Source organism: Schistocerca gregaria, chromosome 2 (assembly GCF_023897955.1).
Source record: "Schistocerca gregaria isolate iqSchGreg1 chromosome 2, iqSchGreg1.2, whole genome shotgun sequence".
In the NCBI taxonomy this organism is placed as follows: domain Eukaryota; kingdom Metazoa; phylum Arthropoda; class Insecta; order Orthoptera; family Acrididae; genus Schistocerca; species Schistocerca gregaria.
This window is the reverse complement of record NC_064921.1, coordinates 859,894,933-859,915,785: the sequence shown is the minus strand read 5'-3', so window position 1 is coordinate 859,915,785 and position 20,853 is coordinate 859,894,933.

Sequence of the window (20,853 nt, the reverse complement as noted above, 5' to 3'; positions counted from 1 at the left end):
ATTTGTTCTATTCAAATATTCCATGTCGAGGAGTGGTGTATTGTCTACCAATCCATTACTACCCCAAAAATACCAACTGTAGAGTTCACACTCATGGTCGGTTTGAAGTTTGTTTGACGGTTATTCGTCCCTGTCTTCAGCAATTGTTCAACGCATGCGAATTTGTAATATGTATGTATAGCCATAAATATATACTTGAAACCTTTGTTTGCTCTCGAATATTGACTCATATCCACATCTGCCTGCCGCAAATCATCCAAACCACGTGTAATAGCACGCTTGCATATTGATGTTCTTTTTCTTTTGTGCTGGTTTATGGAAATCTTTGATGACCATGTCCATAATGATTCAATAATGCATCTTTCTTGAAGCTCTGAAATGACTGATACGATGTCGTTCTCGTGAGCGCTATTCCAGACGGCCTAAACGCCTCAAAGGAATAATCTCGCACCAACTCCCCTAATTTTAGCATTCGTAACTTACGACGAATAGCCTTCCATGCCGATGACTTTTTCATTTTGCTAACAATACTGCTGCTTACTAAACCGGTTTCAAGATGGTGCACAACTTATTTGCACATGTATGTTAATGTACAGGGTTTCCTTTTCGTATGTATAAAATTCGTCCACTCTCATCAACATTTACCTTCACTCTACTGATTAACCATAGAATCGTTCTAGTGCTTTCTTTCTATGCATTTCTTTCCCCAATATTCACAGAAGGAGTTTTTCATATCTTCTAATTTTCCTTCAGTTTCATTGTCCTTTACAGTTACCGTTCAGGCGCCATCTCCTTCCCACCCCTCCTCCTCCTACTCCTTGTCCATGCTTGCATTTCAGTATGTTGTTTCAGAGTTTTGGTGATATTTTCAGTAGAGTTTCACTTTTGTGTCAACGTATAGATAGATGTCGGTCTGCGTATCACGCCATCGAGTTGAGTGCATGACATGCTTCTGATCCTATCCACAGCAAACAATACACTGATGCAATAATGTATTGCTACACCGACTTTTAAACAAAAACTCTTGTGAACTTCTTCTGTATCGGCCATAATTCAGTTTCGTATTTTTATCAATAACTAAACACATAACAAATTGCATCATCTTGGTTCCGAGAGTTCCGGAACCGGTACAGATAACTGGAATAGAGATCAACGTAAACATCTTTTTCGCCATTCTAATTGCTCATGAAAACCACACACTGCATGTTGAACCACCATATAGCGAAACCTTCAGTGGAGGTGGTCCAAATTTCTGTACACCCGGGACCTCTAATAACCAGTAATATATCCTTCAGCATTGATGCATGCCTGTGTTCATCGTGGCATACTAGCCACAAGTTCATCAAGGCACTGTTGGTCCAGATTGTCCCACTCCTCAACGGCGATTCGGCGTAGATCCCTCAGAGTGGTTGGTGGCTCACGTCGTCCATAAACAGCCCTTTTCAGTCTATTCCAGGCACGTTAGAAAGGGTTTATGTCTGGAGAACATGCCAGCCACTCTAGTGGAGCGTTGTTGTTATCCTGAAGGAAGTCATTCACAAGATGTGCTCTATGGGGGCGCAAATTGTCGTCCATGAAGACGAATGCCTCGCCAATATGCTGCCGATATGGTTGTACTATCGGTCGGAGGATGGCATTCACGTATCGTACAGCCGTTACGGCACCTTCCATGACCACCAGCGGCGTTCGTCGGCCCCAAATGTCGCCACCGCGAAACAGCAGGGGACCTCCGCCTTGCTACACTCGCTGGACGGTGTGTCTAAGCCAAGGCGTTCAGCCTGACTGGGTTGCCTCCAAACGCCGTCTCCGACGATTGTCTGGCTGAAGGCATATGCGACACTCATCGGTGAAGAGAACGTTATGCCAATGCTGAGCGGTCCATTCGGCATGTTGTTTTGGCCCGTCTCTATCGCGCTGCATGGTGTCGTGGTTGCAAAGATGGACATCACCGTAGACGTCGGGAGTGAAGTTGCTCATCAGGCGGCTTTTGACGCACAGTTTGACTCGCAACACGACGTCCTGTGGGTGCACGAAAATTATTATTCAACATGGTGGCGTTGCTGTCTGTTTTCCTCCGAGCCATAATCCATAGGTAGCGGCCATCCAATGCAGTAATAGCGACGCATGGCAGCGACAGTTCCTGTCAGTCTGTATCTCCTTCATGTCCGAACAAAATCGCTTTGGTTCACTCCGAGACGCCTGGACCTTTTCCTTTTTGAGAGCCCTTCCTGGCACAAAGTAACAATGTGGACGCGATCGACCTGCGGTATTGACCGTCTAGGCTTCGTTGAACTACAGACAAGACGAGCCATGTACCTCCTTCCGGGTGGAATGACTGGAACTGATCGTCTGTCGGTCCCTCTCCGTGTAATAGGCGCTACTCATGTGTGGTTGTTTTCATCTTTGGGTCGATTTAGTTACATCTCTGAACAGTCAAAGGGACTGTGTTTGTGATACAATATTCACAGTCAACGTCTATCCTAAGGTGTTCTGGGAACTGGGGTAATCCAAACCTTTTTTTTATGTGTATAGGAAGCCATATGGGAGTCACTCCAACAATCCTCCCATATGGTGAAGAACTCATTGAATGACGTTTTGGTTTGTAGTGTGGCTTGGTAAATATGCTTTAAATTCAGGCTGAATTATTTGAAAGCATTATCCTCCATCAACAGCATTGGAATCCTTCAGTATGTCTGACTCACATAAAAGACATTAACTTTCATATGATGGCAAAAGTAGATATATTTCTAGATCTCATTCTGGTTCTCCATTGAAACGTTGTCAGTTCTGAATACGCTGTTTGGTTTTACTTTCTCAAGTGGCGGAATATCACTGCTTTCACTGAACGTTTGGTATGTTACTCCCTCGATGCTGTGCGGAATTACCTGCTGATGCTGATACTTGACTGAAATAACATTTTTGAAAAATACATATACTTGTTCGAAGTGGATCTTTCCCCCCTCCTTCCCCCACCCCCACCCCACAGGGTGTGTTAGCGGTGACAGTACAAGTTTAGTTTTCCCACAGGAGGAAGGCCTGATAGTTAAATCGCATTTGCTATTGGGAAGGATTGACCCTCCTTCTCCTCGGTGTCAACATCACTGTGGGACTATCTGGTTAGTGCGAAGTCCTTGTAATGAGGACGTCTCATTCACTCTGCCATGGTGAAGACTATAGGTTTACATTAGCATGCAGTGGATTTTATAGAGAGAAAAGAAAAACACATATTGCTCTTACACTTTTATTCATTTATAATTTCTGTACATGCTTAAGTATGCTTGTAATAGAGTGCTCACAGCATGCATGGCTGGTTCACACATATGCCCGTGTATTAATGCACAACATTCATCACATAGGTGAACAGTTATTTTCTCCGACAGATTAAGAGTTTGGAGCGCCAACACCACCAAATTATTCCACAATTTCTCGTCGAATCTGTACATGTATGATTGTAAGCTTAGACATCTGTCCAGGACATGCATAATTGCGTAAGTAGCATATATTAAGTTTATAAATGTCTGCTACTATAGACGAGTGCTCTCATTTTCGGTATAAATCTTGATCATGACAGGGAAGTCCCATGAGGAAACTCTATGGTTATTTCATTTAAGGATATTATGACTTTGGAATCGCTATATCAAGGAATTTTTGAAAACGAGCACTGGGTAGAACTCGCGATCGAAGATCACCCCAATGCTAACACGTTTGTTCTCCCTGATATTTTAGCTGTAGGTAGTGTTATATAACGTAACTCTAATATCCGTTGGCTTCGCCTCACCTGTGGGAAGATGAAGAAATATGTTAGATACAAATATGTGTGCTCACACTCTTTTAGTAAATCTCCACCGCCACTAATACTTACTTGCCACTTGCCTCAAGATGAAGAGATAAACTGTGATTCACTGTTTGATATATTCACTCTAAGAGGTCTTACTCGACTGATATAGTGCTATTCTAAACCGCCGTTAATATATTGTATATGCAGCAGTGTATTAAACATTAAAAAGGAAAAAGCTGTATGTAATCATCTTTCGTTTCAGGTGTGCAAAAAGAATTGTGCAGAGAGCTCCACAGTCAGTTTATTCCCTGATACAATGAATAAGATCATGGCAATAGATGCCAAATGCGATAAGAAGTGAGCAGTGGTATTAGGCATTAATTTAAATGCAAGCGAGGATTGTATACTGCAACTCCTCAGCACAGAAGCATCTTTCAACACTGTGTAGTCTACAGCCATTCTAAAGCCGTTATAAACATATTTGAACAAATTATAATGGAATACGTGACGATGGTGCAACTAGAAGAGTCTGGATCCGACAAGATGGAGAGTGTTACGCATATTACATACTGAAATAGCTTAAATGTATAAGACGGGGCAAGGTGATTCCTGAAATGTATAAAAAATTGTTATGGATGGATGCTATAATTTGAATGCAACAGATTACTATCTATTTCCTAGAGAATTACTCATATATTTCCCAAGCTACCACTAGTGTTGCAGACTGACGAGTTTATTTCCAATATGAATATTGTGACAAAATTTTTCAGTTGAATGGAGACTGTGATGCTTTTGGTCCACCTACCATGAAACGTTGTTGAGAACATTGTAAAAAAGGGATCTAATAAAAATAAATGGTTTTTTAATGTGTCTTCTTATTTTTTTCATATAAAATGTGAGCCTGATTCAGCACATCCAGTTTTAATAATAGCCATTTTCTTTGTCTGTTCACAGGTACCATACTAACTGTGCTAAACCAGCAGCATGTCTTTAAGCACTTTGAATAAGATGCAAATCATGTAGAGAGAGACGGTGGGCCATGTTTACTCCAGAGGGTGAGGTGCGACTACCCACAGCCAGCAGTCCGCCTGCCTGCATTGGGCACTGCTGGTCAGTCCATTAGCCACCTGGCGCTGTGACATGACCCATCATTCCGCCCTCTCCCCCTTCGTCTTAGCCGAGTACAGTGTGAGCCAACAAAGTAAATAGCTAACCCATCCCAATGTTATTTATTATAATGTTATAGTGTCAAAGTAGGAAGATAGTATATTTTGGTGCAATGTGACGTTAATTACTAGCCTCTGTATTTTTGTGAAGGGTCGTTATATACTGTAATATTAGATTAAAAACAGTGTATTTTGGTGCACTGTGGAGTTAAGTTCCGTACTTACAACTGTATTCCTTGAAAATCGCTAAAAGGCTTTGAGGTGAATTAGTCTGCTGAGGTGGTGGAGTCGCTGGAGAGAGGTGCAGACTATGAATGACAGTCTCAAGATGCTGGAGCCACTAAAGGAGGTGGTGGTGTGATGGGAGGGCGCTGGAACAGCGGGGGAGGGAAGACGACATTTGAGGGTCACGAAGTGCCTTCTTCATGATGCCAGTTGTCACTTGACGCTAAAAGCATTCAGACATAAGGGTAAACGTGAACAGTGACATACTGCCTATAAATTGCAGTAATTATAACGGCAGTTGAAGGCCATGAATTTTAATTAGAATGACTGTTACTGCCCATTAATCATGTCCTAAATAAGTAAAACAAGAGTCCAAGCAAGTGGCTTGCTTACATAAGGGTAATTAGAAAGTGGTCAGTTTGTTTACATAACAAGAACAATGGGACCCTCTGCTCTAAAACTGTTACAGCCCCTTCTCCCCTTCTATTGTAGTTAGCTCTTACAGGTATTCTAAAACGAAGCATAGGCCATGTTTATCATGTGGTAGCTTAACTTAGTAAACAACTAACATGACGAAGGTTAGTTCATGGTGACTATGAGGAGTGCTTACTGAAGGTTATGGATAATATTTTCAACGGTGTCAATGAAGTAAGTGATTTGTCTTTCAGTGACTCAGATTCTGACGAACTGCAAACAGCAGTTCAAAGTGCCCTTGGTTATGAGAAGTAATGGGTTGTGTAGACCTTCAAAACAAGATGACAGCTCTTGTTATAATCATGTGACGCACAGTAACGGAGTATAGTAAGATGTTTTTTTCTTATTGATATGTGTATATTCAATTCCTTCATTGCGTATCGCAACATCAGTGGGAAGAAAAAAAAATCTGCTACATCTCCTTCAATACTAACTTTGCGCAGTAACTGCCAGAGGGTGCAGAGCTACGTGAGTTCTTTGTTCACAGGCGACCGTCAACGACCACCTTAAGACACCTAAGGCAAATACATGAGATTATTTCCCGCCTCACGTACCCCCCAGATGAGAAGGTATAAAGTCACTGAAAAGGTGTGTGTGTGTTACTTAGGAGGAAAAAGAAGCGAACGTGCATGCGAGCGAAAAATGCGCAGTGTTGCGCTATGTTTAGGATGCTCAGCACTCAAACTCACTGGTATGAATTAAATCTGACTATGGAGAGCTAGTAGGATAATTAAATATGATCTCATTGAGTAACGCCTGTGTGCGTTATGTCTGCAAACATCCATCTATTTTACCATGTCACAACCTTCATACACCTAGTTCAGAAGGTCGCAACCAGATGCAGTATGTTCATCTCTCAGTAACTTGCGTGATAAATCAAATGAGTATCATTTAAACGTCAGTGCAACACAAAGCCTCACTTGTATAGTATTCTAGCTTTGTCATCTTCAGTGAACTTGAGGAACGATTGCAAGACCTTTTGAATGAAATGAACACTTTGACGAGCACAAAATATGGCCTGAGAGTAAGCCAAAGAAAGATGCCCGCCCGGTTAGCCGTGCGATCTTCCGGATTGGGAAGGAGCACCTGGTCCCTGGCGGACTTGTCTCGAGGTCCGGTGAGCCGGCCAGTCTGTGGATAGTTTTTAGGCAGTTTTCTATCTGCGTCGGCGAATTTGGGCTGGTTCCTCTTATTCCGCCCCAGCAACACTATGTTGGCGTTTGGTGCACAGACAAGTTCTCCACTTGCACGTACACCACCATTACTCTACCATGCAAACATAGGAGCTACACTCGTCTGGTGTGAGACATTCCCTGCATTTCTTGTAGGTGAGGGGGGGAGGGGCACCGGGGCTGAACCGCACAATAACCCTGAAAGAGTGGTTCCGTGCGGGGTGGGGGGGGGGGGGGGGGGGGGGTGAACTGGAATGCTGTACTTGTCGTGTGGTTGTGGACCACTGCGGCTGCGGCCGGGACGGAGTCTCTCCGTCGTTTCTGTTTCCCCAGTTAAGATTAAATACAACACAATACAAGCCAAAGAAAAACGAAAATAGTGAGTAATAATATATGAGAGGTTCATAACAAGGTTAACATCGAACTTTGGGGCAACGATGTAAGTGAAGTGAAGCAATGCTGTTACCTTGGTGTCAAAATAAACTATGATAGACGAAGCAAGAAGGATATACGCTGAGGTGATGAAAGTCATGAGATAGCGATACGCACACATAGAGATGGCGGTTGTATCGCGTAGACAAGGTACAAAGTGCGTATACAGATCTGTCATTTGTATGCAAATGTTTCATGTGAAAAGGTTTCCAGTGTGATTATGGGTACTCTACAGGAATTAACAGACTATGAACGCAGAACCTTAGTTGGAGCTAGGCTCGTGGGACACTCCATTTCGAAAATCGTTAGGAAATGCAGTATTCCCATGACGTGCTCTTCCCGCCAGTGGATCCAACTTCGAACATAGAACACATCTATGGACGTAACGCGTGATTGATCCACCATAGAGCCCAATCCCACATGTGATGTGTTGTGGATGCGCATCCCAACATAGCTCCAGATATAATGCTCAGCGATTCCACCTTCAAATCCTGTTCCGGATGTGGTATATTGTGAATCCACATCCCAACATCACTCCGGAATAACTCTTGGCGGATCCACACTTGAACGGTAACTCGGGTCAACTATGAGATCTGGGAGCCATCCGCGGCCCATGCACAGTTACAGACATAAAGAAAAGTGCTGCAACTGTAGAATATGCGGCTGGAGGCGACTGGTTGCATTCGAGTACAGTGCTATACTATGCCGCTCGACAGGAAAAATAGTGCAATTGCGTTAGGTATTGGCAGTTGTACTACATTTAAAAGCAATTTTGTAACACGGAACGGTAAGTGATGTCGTGTTCACATGGATAGAAGTGACATAAGGTCGATAAATTATGGAAAATACGTATAAATTAAGGGAAAATAGGCCGAGATGCGGGGAAATTCAGGAAGTACTTGCATGTCTTCTGATTGGTGCAGAACTATTTTTGAATATGGGAACGAGTATACGACAGCAATAGGAATACGGGAAGTCATTGAGATGAAACACCAGGAACCGAGGAAACTGTCTTTCATTTTTCGTCGAAGCAACGTTCTACTGTATGTCTGTTGAGGTAATAGTGACACGCGCGAGTTGACTGCTGTCTTTGATGCTTTCCTGAAAAAAAAAAAAATACATCGTCTGCCTCTAAGGTTACTTGTTACTTGCATATGCGTTAAAGGATGAAGAGAGTGGCTGGAGTGATCAGTTGAGGTGGATTTGTAATGAGGTAGGATTTAATGGTACACTGACGATGCATTCTAGAGAGAGAGGGACAAGTCGCTGTAGGCCATTTGACCATTTTTTTCCGTTGTTCTGTCGGGACGCATCAGTTCTGTGATATAACGTGCGTTCGACTCGCATACAACTGTGTGTTCTGTATGTGGCTTAGAGCACTGTGTACTTGCGTTCGTTAACATCTAACCTCTCTGTCATCAGAGGACTTCCATCCTATTTCGACACATTCCTCTAGACTAACGAAGATTTATACGACATACTCCAACCCCTGCCGCATCTTGGACATAAAATCGAGTCCTCAATTTCATAACAGCGGCGATTCTCTGTTAGCGACAGGTGTTTGTGAGGCACTAGGATCCCTGTGTATACATTTGCTAGACAGATGTCCTGTTTACTGAGTCAATGGCGGGATGACGGGTAATTTCACATGTGAAACACCGCTGCTATGGGTTTGTGCGTCACAAACGATCATTTTATATAGGGCTGATGGGAACACAGTATAATTTCGGAACCGTCCTCGGATGTGAATAGTGGGGAGCTATATACCTCTGCAAAGCTATATTGTACGTGTATCACAAGGAATCGATATTTTAAGGAAGTAGTTTTTCATATTACAGTTAATCGCCATAGTTTATCGTAGAGAAACCTGCAAGGAGAATGAAGGTCATGGGCTGGAAATATTTCTTACATTGGGATAGTAACAGTATTGATTTCCATACGACTAACAGGTCAGAAACATCAACGATCTAACATTATAGCGTGTTTTAAGTGTAGAACATTATAGCCCTAGGAGTGCGTGTGGTTATGTTCTCTCTTACCATTGTCTTCTTGGTACTGACCCGAGACACTAGAGCAAATCTTTAGAATTGATAGCGTAGTTGATTTACGTAAAACGCAACAAACACTGTCCTTCTGGAGCTCCCTCATGCATTTCTTGCTCGTAACCATCTGTTATATCATGACAACAGTTTCATATCAACCGTACTTCGATAAGGGGTGCTAACCTTCTCGACATCTGGAGAAAGCTTGTGCTCTTGGATGGGTGCGGGACAGCAGTTACAGCCTCGGTTCGCACTGTTCCTACACGGAACGAGGAATGTAGCAGTCTACTTCTGGTCAGGTGCAGGGTGTGATGGTCAAAGACAATGTGAGGAGATCTTTATGTCTGTAACTGCCGCGCGGGATTATCCGAGCGGTCTTGGGCGCTGCAGTCATGGACTGTGCGGCTGATCCCGGCGGAGGTTCGAGTCCTCCCTCGGGCATGGGTGTGTGTGTTTCTCCTTAGGATAATTTAGGTTAAGTAGTGCGTAAGCTTAGGGACTGATGACCTTAGCAGTTAAGTCCCATAAGATTTCGCACACATTTGAACATTTGTCTCTAACTTTATTCTTAGAATGCGAGAATGCCTTGTGACTCCACCCACAATGAGAAAGATCGTAATTTACGCACTATGATCGAAGTGCTCGACATAAGTAGGTAGCTGTCTGGTATACTTTCGTGTGTATGTTCGAGAATTAACAATGAATGCACTGCACAGTCATCTACTTACATTCGCCATGGTACTCGCAAAGTACTGGAGGGGCTGTTTAGCGATGATACAAATTGGTAAGCATGCTATCACGTCATTGGCTGGTGTTGAAATTACGATAAAGTTGCTAAAACTGATCGCACTATCAACTATGATGTTTATTATTACAGTAAATCGGCGGTGTCTTTTCAATCCCAGCAGTCCACTGGTATGCCCTTGATTACCACATAATGATTGACTGACATCACTTATTTGAGGTAGATAAAGAGTCTTATTGGAGGAGGCAACACCTTCCGGGAATGGTTAACACCAAAACAGTGATCATAAGCATGGCAGCAATGCGAGGAAACAAGCAAACGGAACACAGCGACATTAGCTGCCCAATTACTGTGAATGATGGTCGACAATCACCTGGGGGAGTCAGTGGACCAAACGTGTTAATATCAGTTTAGAATCTGACGCAGACGTCGAAGTCGTGGCGGGAAAAAAAATGTATGGCAGTGTACAAAGAGTGTTACAGCAGATAAAGCTGTGTATCAAACAACGAAACAGGGACCCTCTCCTGAGACTGATGACATGTGGGAGAATGTTTCTCGTACAGTACAGGCGATGAAACTTTATACCCGTCTGTGCAAGTGACGTCGGTCACTGGCCACCTGCTCCAATGGATAAACACCTGTATATTTAATAGGATAGCTGCGTATGTTCGATGCCAGCACGAAGGCAGTATTCGTTTTCGATATATCGGAAGAGAAAGATGTGGTAAAAATCTACCGGATGAAGTTAGTGGAGCTTTTATAGTTCGTAATTTTTCTCTGTTGGATAGTACAGAAAAAAGGTGATAGAATGTTTGGGTGACAGACGTTGATGTACCCTGAGGGATGCGTATCTGCTTCAGACTGCAGTACCTGTATGATGTGGAGTCTTCCTATTTCTCCCAACAAGAAACGCCACCGTACCCGTTCGTACTGTCTTTTATGCTATGTCGTGTTGCAGGAGCAGGCTTTGTTTGCAGCTGACCTTACACATCATACACGGGTGGCGGAGCTACAACAATATGTTCCCATTTCTATTGAGTGGTGAAAACACGGTCTATAGCATTAACTCAGCTCACTCTGTTTCTACACAGGTAGCAAAACGTGGCAGATATTGCTCTCTCCGACTTCTGGGTAAAATAGATCTCGCTATCAACTACAGTAAGTATTACGGCACGTCTCCCCATATCAATGGCATCTTTCCCATCCCGACTGTCCACTGGGTACACTGTTGATTCCCGCACAATGACTGACAGACACCACTCGGTTGAGATGCAGGAAGGTTCGGCGGAACACCGGATATCTGTTACTTGTCGCTGTGGAACATGGGATTAAATATAGAGGTCATCACCTTAATACAATTATTTGGAAGCGTTCCTCATTGCTACAGACTCGTCCTGTTTCCATATGCTGAGGTACCCTACACAGGTTTTTATTTTTATTTTTTTGTTTTTTTCACCAGTAAGTGCGAACAGCACCTTCCGGCGATGGTCAGCAGCGGAACAGTAATCATGTACATCCGTGCAAAATGAAGCAACAGCGCTTTTCGAAACGGAGCATTGAGACATCCACTATCCTGTCGATGGGAAGATGAGAGTAACCTTACAGGTAATTACCTTCGAATAGCTGTTGGAAACGCTCTGCAATACTGCAAACTCTTGCAGTTTCCATCTGCTGCAATGTCTTCCGCATTTTGTCAATGAGAAACATCGTGTCTGTGTTTTATTTCTACCAGCCTGTGTTGTTGTAGCTGTATAGTTTATGCCATGTGATTCACGTTTCTGTGAGAGCCAGAGGGTCGAAACGTGTCAATGTAGGTTTAACAGCTGGCACGGATCTCTAACTCACGGTAGAAAAAACAATGTGTATGGCGGTGTACACTTACTGGGTGTTACAACCGAAAAAAAATTAAACTGCTTATGAAGAACAATACAGGAACCCTCTCGTGTGATTAATGGCCTGTTGGATAAGGTCATCCTACAGTACAGGTGATGAAACTTTATACCGGTCTGTGGAAGTGACTTCGATCATGAACCACCAGTTTCAATTAAACAATACCTGTATATTTAATAGGTTCGCCACTTAGGTTTTGGTGATAGACATGAATGCACCCTGAGAAACACAGATCTCCTTCACACTGCAGTACCAGTATGTAGTTTGGAGATGTGTCGCAAAGCAGTAGCAAAATCTTCGTCCTTCCTCCATGCCATGTATGATGTGTAGTCTTCTTAATTTTCTCAACAAGAAACACCTCCGTACCTGCTTGTACTATCTCTTCTACTACCTCGCGTTGCAGGGGAAAGCTTCGTTTCGCGCTGGCCTTACACACTGTACACGGATGGTGGAGCTATGACACCATGTTCCCATATCCACTGAGTGTCCAAAACGCGCTGCTGTAGCATTAACTCAGCTCGTCCTGTTTCCCCACAGTTTGCAGAAGGTCTTAGATGTACAGGTCAGACTTCAATTGGGACGATCACATAGACTAATCTGCAGGGAGGGCAGCGCAGAGACTTGGGAGCAATTACAAGATGCAGATTGACTGTCTAAAAACAGCATTGGAGTTCTTGGTGTATAGGATTCTAAACAGATGGGTTCGAAAAAAGGTGACACGTTTCGAGATACGAGAGTGGCACGAGTATGATTCACCAGTGGCTGTAATCAATAAAAGACGTCTCTACAGAATCCAGCACATATGTGTGGTAGAATGGATAAACTTGATTCCAAATTGCAGACAGCATTTCCACCCGAAAGCGTAACGCTATCAGCGACTCATGTGTGTGCCTGTAGACTCAAGACCGTTTTTCACGCAGGGTAATGGTAATATAGCCGCTACGACTGTGTTTTTAATAGCGCAGTTCTTACGCAAAATGTATGTGTGGGCTGTAGAATACCTGTACGGTTGGCTTCAAATGTCGGTTATCAATAGTGTCCCTCGAAAAGAACATCATGTTCCCTCCATGGATTCCCAGTTGTCCTACTAAGAGGGTGTAATCCGACTGCTGAAAACCAAAACTGCTTGCCATGCAAAGTGACTCCCATGACCAATTTAATCAGCCTATCAAATTGATATCAATGACATGCCACCTTGATGGTGGTAGAAATGGGTAAGGCGCCACAGTATGATTCTCGGCAAGCGTTTCTTTTTTTCTTTTTTTTGTCTTTGCAGCGATATCTTGTAACGAAATTTCAATCTCCCATCTACATAGGACGAGACAGACACTCACGATTTGTTTCGTGAACGCTAGTATGATATAGCATCGCATTGGTAAAATGGGACCAGTCATAGTGTACAAAACAGCTACATTCTCTTGAATTATAGCTTGTTGTTGTCGAATGTAAAATGACTGTGTTTCTTCCGACTTGTGAGCCAATGGCATGAAAGATTGTATTCTCTAGTGTCATTTCACGAGCATGAGAGTTTATTTGCAGACATTGAACGCAAGATATGCTCTCAGGCCATGTAATTTGTTCAACAAACTGAGAGAAATTGCTTAGTACAGATTATTAATTTCTTCTTGATAATTTAAATTATCGTTTTTTCTTTACTATGATGACAGTTTCAAAATACCAAGGACGTTCTGTGGTGATCAGTAGTTTTCACAGCAAAATAGTTGAAGTTTCTTTTCTCCTGATTTTACGCAGGGTGGGCATGTCTCTGCTGATCATTTGTGATTGGTGGAGGTCCATTTCGTTGGACATCACAAAATAATGAGATGCGACCGCAGTCGAACGTAAAAACTATACTGATTTTGCCTATAAAACTGAATGAAAATGGATTTTGCCTATTTTCATGGAATGAGGACATTTATTATGCTCGAAATTGTGGTTTTCATTTTTAATACACTCCTGGAAATTGAAATAAGAACACCGTGAATTCATTGTCCCAGGAAGGGGAAACTTTATTGACACATTCCTGGGGTCAGATACATCACATGATCACACTGATAGAGCCACAGGCACATAGACACAGGCAACAGAGTATGCACAATGTTGGCACAAGTACAGTGTATATCCACCTTTCGCAGCAATGCAGCCTGCTATTCTCCCATGGAGATGACCATAGAGATGCTGGATGTAGTCGTGTGGAACGGCTTGCCATGCCATTTCCACCTGGCGCCTCAGTTGGACCAGCGTTCGTGCTGGACGTGCAGACCGCGTGAGACGACGCTTCATCCAGTCCCAAACATGCTCAATGGGGGACAGATCGGGAGATCTTGCTGGCCAGGGTAGTTGACTTACACCTTCCAGAGCACGTTGGGTGACACGGGATACATGCGGACGTGCATTGTCCTGTTGGAACAGCAAGTTCCCTTGCCGGTCTAGGCCAGATTCATGGAGACGGTTGCGAATGGTCCTCGGCGATACCCCAGGAGCAACAGTGTCCCTAATTTGCTGAGAAGTGGCGGTGCGGTCCCCTACGGCACTGCGTAGGATCCTACGGTCTTGGGGTGCATCCGTGCGTCGCTACGCTCCGGTTCCAGGTCGACGGGCACGTGCACCTTCCGCCGACCACTGGCGACAACATCGATGTACTGTGGAGACCTCACGCCCCACGTGTTGAGCAATTCGGCGGTACGTCCACCCGGCCTCCCGCATGCCCACTATACGCACTCGCTCAAAGTCCGTCAACTGCACATACGGTTCACGTCCACGCTGTGTTAAAGACTGCGATGGAGTTCCGTATGCCACGGCAAACTGGCTGACACTGACGGCGGCGGTGCACAAATGCTGCGAGCTAGCGCCATTCGACGGCCAACACCACGGTTCCTGGTGTGTCCGCTGTGCCGTGCGTGTGATCATTGCTTGTACAGCCCTCTCGCAGTGTCCGGAGCAAGTATGGTGGGTCTGACACACCGGTGTCAATGTGTTCTTTTTTCCATTTCCAGGAGTGTAGTTTCTTTATTATAGTAGTCGACATGATGTTAAGTAGTCCAGCAAATAACGATGGGCTTTTGCTAGCGAATTCCTCAGTGGGCCACGGCTGTCCCTCTCGCTCGGGATAGCAGTCATTTATCATGGTCCTGAGGGATGCCAGCGTGAAGATGTGCTCGCTTCATGCGGCAGGCTCTTCCTGTTTCAAAAGCTGTCGACTTTTGAAACAGCCATCTGGAGCATTCTCCTGATGGGCGGGGTTATGCCACTTAATTTCCCTTTGGTTTTGTCTAGGTCTGCAGGCTCCAGGCCTGCTGCGTATCGTGAGTGACGCAAAGAGGGTGGCAGCGGGTTGCGTCTGCTGTCAGCGGTCGCTTTACACAGCCGCTCTCTGTCTAGGGGGAGGTGTTTGTGGGCTCTGCCGCTATGTTTTAGGAGAACAACTTGCGGTTTATTGTGTTGGCGTAGGAGCGTTCCCTTCAGGTGGCGGCTACATGGCGGAAAGCCTAGTGCTGGCAGCAGCCTGAGAGAAGCGGTAGCGGGGGCGCGAGACGCTCGGCGGGGCATCTGGCTGTTTCGAGAAGCTTGTGTCCCTCCTCATAGGTGGATGGTAGGACGGGGGGGGGGGGGGGGGGGAGGGGTGGAGGGAGGAAGAGGGCCTTGGTTTCCGGCAGTTTGTGGACGCCTATCGAGTAAAACGTACGTTCAACTGCCGTCCCCTTGCAGTCTTTCAGGACGACGATTTTCCCCTGAACATGTGCTGCATTATGACCCATTCATTACGAGTGATGGTTTTGTTCACAACAATTTCGGAGTGTATTTACAACTGTAACACGTTCTTTTTTCGTTCCATTGTGGTATGGTGTGTTGTCACCGGTTACCTTGGCTGTAGGTGATTTTTGAGCAGGCGTCTGTAGCGAACTCTGATGTCAAACACCGATAGATACTGTATGGTTACAGATATTGCACTCCTTAAACTTCTCTCTGACCTACACCAGCATCTCGTCAGTTGAACATTGTTCTTGCTAAAAAGAATAAAGATAGTGCCTTACACCCGTGCCTTTTTTCTGCCGGCTTGTAGGTGTAGGGTAGAGTTTAAGTGTGTCGGTCACTAGTTTAGAGTGATATTGCGAAAATTTTTCCCAGCACGATAACACCAGTTGTACGGTATCGTCAGTTTTTGAGTTGTATTGTGCATTTATGCCGTCCTTGTGTAGTGCTATGCATATAGTTGTGTAATTAGGCTCAATCTTTGTGATTAATTACGTAATTTGGATCGATTTTTGCGTTAGTTTCCCAACCACAATAAACAAAGTATACTAACCTAACCTTCCTCTCCCGCATCTGTACAGTTCCCATGTGTTAGTGGGTGCACTTGGGCTTTCCATCCACTAGAATCAGGGCTCGAGTCTAAGAAAGGGCACCACCAATTTTAATTTCCTATCAGTTCCCGGGTGGGGTGTAGGGTGGGATGTCAGCACAACCCTGAGACAAAGAAATTGTCGCCAAAGTTCGAAAATTCCACCAGATTCTCAATTCCCACCACAATTCAAATTTTCTATCAATAGGGTAGGTAGGGGGAAGGGGGAGGAGTGGGTGAGGGGAGGGGAGGGGCTGGGGCACACCTGCAGGCTGAGAGAAATATGTGACGTCATCTAGGGGTGGGGTGGGCGTGATCTGGCGCGGAGGTCATCTGGTTAGGGTGAGCGTGGCGGGGGTGGGATGATTAATTGATCAATTTAACTATTTTGCATATCAATTTGATATCAAAATTGCACCTGTCACGCCAACGCCCTACTACTCACATCTATTTTTAATGGTCGGCGGTTTAGTTTTTCTGGCATCCCTCTTGCAATCTCCCACAGGTCACACAAACGTGCTGCCCTTCTCTGTGTACTTTCAATATCCCCTGTTAGTCCTATATGGTGTGTGTCCCACACACTTGAGCAATATTCTATAACTGATCACACGAGTGATGTCTAAGACTACATGCACTTCCCCAGTATTCTACCAATAAACTTAAGTCTTCCAGCTGTTATACCCATTTCATATACCCACAGAGTGCTACAATCAGGTACCTGTGTGAGTTGGCCAATTCCAACTCTGACTCACTGATGTTATAGTCATGGGATAGAACTTTTCTTCACTTTGTGAATTGTACAGTTTCCAATTGCTGAACATGTAAAGCAAGTTGGCAATCATTCTACCACCTTGAAAACTTATCAAGATCTGATTGAATATTTATGCAGCTTCTTTCAGACAGTACTCTATTACAGATAAGTGAATCATCTGCAAAAAGTGTGATATTAGTATTACTATTGTCTGAAAAGTCATTAGCGTCCATCATAAACAGCAAGGGTCCCAACACACTTCCCCGGGACACTCACAAAGTTACTTCTACACCTGACGATAGCTGTCCATCCAAGATAATATGCTGCGTCCTCCCTACCAAAAAGTCGTCAACCTAGTCACAAATTTCACTTCATACCCTATATGATCATACTTTTTACGGTAAGCGTAGGTCTTGTACTGAGCCAAATGCTTTTCGGAAATCAATAAAGACTGCATATACCTGACTGTCTTGAACCAAAGCTATCAGTACGTCAGAGTGCGAATTTAATTTCACATGATCGATGTTTCTGGAATCCGTTCGAGATACCTCATTATGTTGAGCACTACAGCAAGTAATGCCGAAACCCAGTCTATGCGTACTAAACTCTCATGAACACAAATTAAAGGTATCCTTTCTCAACGGAAGCTTGCATTTTTTTAAATTTTTCGCCATTTACGAGACTCGTTGTTCTCACAAAACTGTATTCTCCGAAAGTTAGATGGAAAATCTGAAAGTGACAACTGTAAAAATATGAACATTTTTATTAAAAGTTGCTTGCGGGAGGTGAGGAGGGGGTTTATGACCACACGCTCCGCCGCCCCCCCCCCCCCCCCCCCCAACCTCCCTTAATCTGCGTCTGTCTTCTGGTTTCCACTCTGGCAAGTCACTTTCGGTCGTTCGCTGCTCAGAAACGTAGATCTGCCCCACAGTCCCCCCTAGCACCCTTCCCTCTCCGCCCCACCCAACTCCCCCAGTGAGCGTCACCTTGTTCCTTGCCTCCTGCCAGCACCGTTCAGTGTCCTGCTCTGAAAGCGCCAAAGTAAACTTGCGTGAATTCCATTTAATTTTAGAAAATGTCACGATCTCGATACGCTACCGATTTTTCTTAGAAAGGAGGTGACAGTAGAGCGCCATTGTTCTTATCGCCGAGTTTGCACAGCGTATCAGAAAACGTGGTTACGTCATTTACCTCACATTGTAGTGCGAGCACTGGGCTTCAGTTTCCGCCTTGTTTAAGGAAGGCAAATGCTGTATGTGACATCTAATCCGAAGGTGGGGCGAATATAGTACGCAACATTCACTACCAATTTTGTCGATAAGGTTTTAGAGATGATCATGTTCCACCGAAGCAGGAAGTATCAGCACCGTTTAAAGGAGACTGCGGAACAGTATGTGCCAAGTTACCGCCTCCAGTCCACAATGATGAAGAGTCTGGTGGTCGCCCTGCTGCTGTTTGCTGCAGTATCCGGTGAGAGAGACACGAGCCTAGCAATGGAGCTACGAAGATCTTTCGGCTTTGAAGAAGGTCGAAGTATTGAATACGCTTTTCCGAAATTATAATACGAGTATTTGCTGAACGTTGTACTGAAACATTTCTCACACTAATCACTCCGCCCTCTGTGACGTCCAGAAATCAGTTTAGCATTACGTAGTGGTCTCTGGATATTTTTGATTATTTAGTGTATAAAATAAACGTAAGTGTGACATGACTGTGCACGCCACTATAACTCTGCAAGCCGTCCCCGCAGCCCTATGGGGATCATATGGTCTGGTAGCCCTCCTTACTCCATCCACTATACTTCGGAACTGCAGGGGTTAGTTTTAAGGATATGGGTGTCAAAAGAGCGTATCACACCTTTCGATTTCTTACGGGAAGTCGATGAAGCGCGTTGGAAATAGAGTGCCGAAGTGGCTGACAGGCCAAAATGTTCCTCCTAGAATGTTACAGAATGTTCCATAAAGTATACAACCTTACGGAAGGTTCAATAATGTTTTAAAATGCTTTAGAAAGTTGAAGCGAAGCGGGTGTTTTTCAGCTAGCAGAATTATGAAACTTGATGTTTTTAGAATACTTTGTCTGTCGGACATTTCAATTTTTGAGGGTTATATCGTACATTGAGGTGAATGTACAGAAAACTCATTTTTATTTTGCAAAAGGAACTACTTGGATCGTGAATGGTTCTAAATTTGAGTCTGTCAAAGAATATGTCGGCTTGTTCCTAGCTGAAACCATTTACTGCCAGCTGCAGACACGTGGATTCAGCTGTTCTCAGCCTTAAGTTTCCATGTCTTTTCATACAAACTTAGTGAATGTCTTTACCTGTATTCATTTTTGTCATATAGACAGTGCTTCATTTTCCGTTGCTCTGCATATTTGTGCACTAAATTTAAGAACTCGTGTTTACTCTAAGGCACAAGTTGGTTACCAAAATTTTTACCATGATCGTACAACATTGTTTTCTGTGTGTGTCAATTCCTATGGCACCAGACTTGTGAGGTTACCGGTCCCTAGACTTATACACTACTTAATCTACCTAATCGCGTGGCCAGTCAATGGTGCTTCTACATCACTGGACATCATCAAAAAAAGCATATTAGTAAATAAAACAGAGTTTGTGGGCGTCTCTTTGTTTTCACATATAGCTTCAAGTCTACGGTACTGACAGAAGCTGAAGAAATGAGTTAAAGCTTGTGCCACAGCTGGGACTTCAACTGGTGCTTCTGGCTTACTAGGCAAGTGTGCTAGCCATTGCACCACCGCGGTAGCATAGTTAACACGGCTGGATGGACCACCCTAGTCCGATGCCCTCCCCAACACAGACTCCAGTTCGCGTCTGTCTTCACGTTGGGTCGGGGGGAGGGGGGGGGCGCATTAGACTAAGGTAGTCCATGCAAGTGTGTTAGCTACGTTGCGTTGGTGTCATGGTTAGCCCACGTACCTAGTAAGCAAGGAGAGGTGTGTGCCAAATATTTTAATTCGTTTCTTTTGCTTCTATCATTATCATAGATAAAGGTAAGACTCTGATGTGCCACGGAAAATGTAATTATATCAGCTTTAAGTCTTTCATCCAACTTATTATTGAATCTGAATATCTCTCCTGGAATGTCGTTTCAGGAACTCTTTTTCTACGGCTTCCTTTATATTGTTTTCACCCCATTTATATTTGACTTTTGAATTTTTGCTAGTTAAAAGCAAATATTAAAAATCTAAGTTCTTTTGCAATCTGTTTTGTCTGATGCAACCCGAAATTGTTTTATCCGATACCGCTGTTTTAGCTTAACATTCCCAATGTTTTTATTTGGCCTAGACACTGTCACAGCTCGCAATATAGGGAATATAACAGTTGTATCTAAAGATAGAATTAAAAAGTAATATTACAGACTTGCAACAACACACAACACTTACGAAATTGATGGCATTTCCAGCAAAGTACTTAAAGCTTGTTCCCCACAGATAAGTAGGATCCTCAGCCACGTATGTAATAGCCCTTTGGAGCAGAGCGTTTTCCCCAATAGACTGAAATATGCCATTGCAACACCTTTGCATAAAGAAGGGATACGTCGGATGTCAACAACTACCGCCCAATCTCTCTTCTGACAGCTCTGTCAAAATATTTTGAGAAAGTAATGTATTCAAGAGTAGCCTCCCATATTTGTAAAAATAAAGTACTAACAAAATGTAATTTTGGTTTTCAGAAACGCTTTTCAGCAGAAATGCTATATACGCTTTCACTGATCAAATATTAAATGCTCTGAATAACCGGATATCACCCATTGGTATGTTTTGTGATCTCTCAAGGGCTTTGGTTATGTAAATCATGGGATTCTTTTAGA